Source organism: Bidens hawaiensis, unplaced genomic scaffold (assembly GCF_021521415.1).
Source record: "Bidens hawaiensis isolate Kalapana, Puna unplaced genomic scaffold, B.hawaiensis_p1.1 tig00005061_1, whole genome shotgun sequence".
Classification (NCBI taxonomy): Eukaryota; Viridiplantae; Streptophyta; class Magnoliopsida; order Asterales; family Asteraceae; genus Bidens; species Bidens hawaiensis.
In genome coordinates, this window is record NW_027491322.1 from 705,514 (window position 1) to 708,900 (window position 3,387).

A 3,387-nucleotide genomic window follows, 5' to 3' on the forward strand; every position below is an offset into this window, starting at 1 on the left:
AATTAAAGTGACAGTATTTAATAAACTCATTTCATTTCACAACATCGAAAATGTCACATAACAATTATCCATAAAATAACCATAAACAAGATATCACAAAATATGGCAAATTGATATTGTTCATTTTTACTAATATCCTAAGGTCTTTGCTGTCGTTTTCTTCACAATCATAAATCAACCAAGATGCAAACCTGCAACATTTCATAAAATAAAGTTTGTCAACACAAAGGTCGGTGAGCAATTCATAAGTTTAATCATATTAGTATATAATAAAGATAGCCACAAAACTTGCATACGAAACGATAAATAAAAGTGGTAATTTGGATAAATAGATATCGCTAAACACATTAGCGACACCTAGCTATAAGGGGATGCCAAATAGTCTAGGATTTTATAGTTATCGTTAATTGCATTACGTTAACGACACCTTGTTATAAGGGGATGCCAAATAGTCTAGGATTTTATAGTTCCACCAACCAAAAGCGATAAACACATAGGCATATAAGCATAGAACACAAAATCGAGCAATTATTTAGGTAAAGTATACAACTACGTTTGTGGTTTAAGATTCAAATATAAAGCATTTTGTTGAATAAGTATGAAATGTCACCCCCAAAGTAAAAGATGGAAAATGGGGTATGAAGTACTCACCTTCAAGTAGTAAACTTGAAAGATGATAATTTGGCGATTTGTCGGAACGACGAGTTTAACGCACAATGCCTAAAAAGAAAAGAAGTCTTGAATTTAGAAAGGTTGTCTTGAAGGTCTTTAAACAAAATAAATGTTGAGAAATGTAAATAATTAAAGTTCAAGGTTTAAAATGTGACTATTTAAGAATTTATAATAATAATCCTTTAAAAATGTAAGTTTGCTCGAAACCGGGTTAAAGTATCTAACCTTAATATTTACTCAACCTATGTTAAGTAATAAGGTGGGTAAAATGTAAGAATGCAAATCCCTTTGGAATAAAGATACTAAAACGAGTTTTTTTTATCGAGTGTTCGGGTTGTCGGTTCGGGTCTTGATAATTGGTCAAACCCAAAGTCAACTTTCCAAAATATTGAATGTTATGAGATAACTCAATAAAATTTAATAAGACTTAACCAAGTATGTAGTTCCATTGTTTTAGAACTAACAACGTACGTTAAGCGAGTGTTCGGTTTTGTCTGTCCAAACTTTGTTATGAGATCAAGTTGGATCCAACATTTCCAAGTACTTAAGAAAATATTTAAAAATCAATTTGTAACTATTTTTAAAGAAATATACAAGTCTTGATGGCTAAAAAAAACACACTTGTGTGTCCTAAGCGAGCAAGAATCGGTTTGGTTCGGTTTCCATCTTACAACAAGTTCATAGATGGTTTCCACATGTCCAAACACTAAATAACTTGTATAATAATGTACAAATAAAAAAATACCAAAAGTTAACAATAAAGTCTTTAAACAAAAGTTCGGTTTTCGGTTCGGATCGTGTTTCGGGTTAAGACCGAGGTAAGATTCTACAAACCCATAACCATAGAATTTGTAAAAATGATTTTAGAAACTTAGATCTAACACTAAGTATGTTTAAACAAACAAAACTAGTAACAAAGTTCAGTTTACGGTTTAGAGCTATTTACGGTTAAACCGAAGCATAGACTCTTAAAAACCCATAACCATGGAACTTGTAAACATGACCAACAAACTAAAATAAGCAAGATTAATATGTATGAACAAGTTATATAGATGTATATATATCAAGGACACGAAGTCCTTCATGAAGCCTTGCCTTATGGGGTCCGAAACCTCACCGACCGGAATCGAAGAAGTAACTACAAAGGTAAACAAGGGGTGTATATTATATATATGTTGCACAACCATAAACAAGTATTAATAAGGCTACATAAACTAATTAAGATGAAAGACCAAAATCCTTCAAGAACACTTAAGAAGATAACCTTGAATCTTTGATGTTTGAGAGAGTTTTTTTTTTTTTGGAGTTGTAGCAAGGGAAAATGAAGAGGAAATGTGGTGTATATATAGGGTAATGTTGGTGGTCAAATATGGGTGTGAGACACAAGAGTTTTCATGCAAAATGGATCAAGACAAAAACACAAAACAACAAAAAAATAATAATAAAATAAATAAATAAATAAAAATAAAAATAAAGGTAGGATGTTTTCAAGACCCAACAAACAAGTGTGAAACAATATTGTAACATAAATCCATCATTTTGATTATAACACAAGCTTCGGTTTACAAATCGGGTCGGTTTACATAATAAACAAATACAAAAACGAATACAAACAAGACCCGAAATTGAAGAATATCACAATTAATATCCAGACATTATGATTTGCAAGTTACAATTTATTTATACTATCAGATATTCTTTTGTTAGTATGGATTTATTTTTGTTTCTTTTTTCTCCAGTATAACCAAGTAACAAACTACGTTATGTTTTAAATTGTTTTTTTTAATCTATGATTAATTCGTTCGTCATAATATTTTAAATTTAACCAAATCTAGAAATATTTTCAACTTTATACCGAATTCGTAAATCCACCTACATATTACATAAAATGATCCTGCACATGATAAAATTTACACGTATATAATTCGAGATACCACATACCCAGTACATATATGAACCTACCCAGGCTAAAATTTATACGTACACAATTTAAAATACCACTTACACAGTATATATATGAACCTACAGAAGATAAAAATTACGAATACATAATTCGAAATGTCACCTACACAACCCATATATGAACCTACATAACACATAAATGATCATACATGTTATAAAATTTACACGTACAAAGTTCGAAATATCACCTACACAGTACACATATGAACTTACGCACGACAAAATTTACACGTACACAATTCGAAATACCACCTCCACAATACATATATGAAGCTACTTTATTGTTTACACATACACAATTCAAAATACCAATTACACAGTATAAATTAAACTCTTTTTTATATTAAACTACGTATAATAAATAGCGGGTCATGCTAATAACCTATAATTATAAAATTTTCACATACAATAATGTCTAGCTTAATGAAAGAAATAAAATAGTAAAAATTATATATGACACTATGACAATTGATTAAGCATAAAAAAATGAAGCCGTTAAATACCACTTACACAGTACAAAAGAAACTCTTTTTTTATATATTAAACTAAATATAATAAATAGCGGATCATGCTAATAAGCTACAATTATAAAATTTTCACATACATTAATGTGTAGCTTAATGAAAAAAATAAAATAGTAAAAATTGTATATAACAATGACACTATGACTATTGATTAAGCATAAAAAAATGAAACCGTTAAATGCATTAATGTCTAGCTTAATAAAGGCTACATTATAAAAGACATATGCAC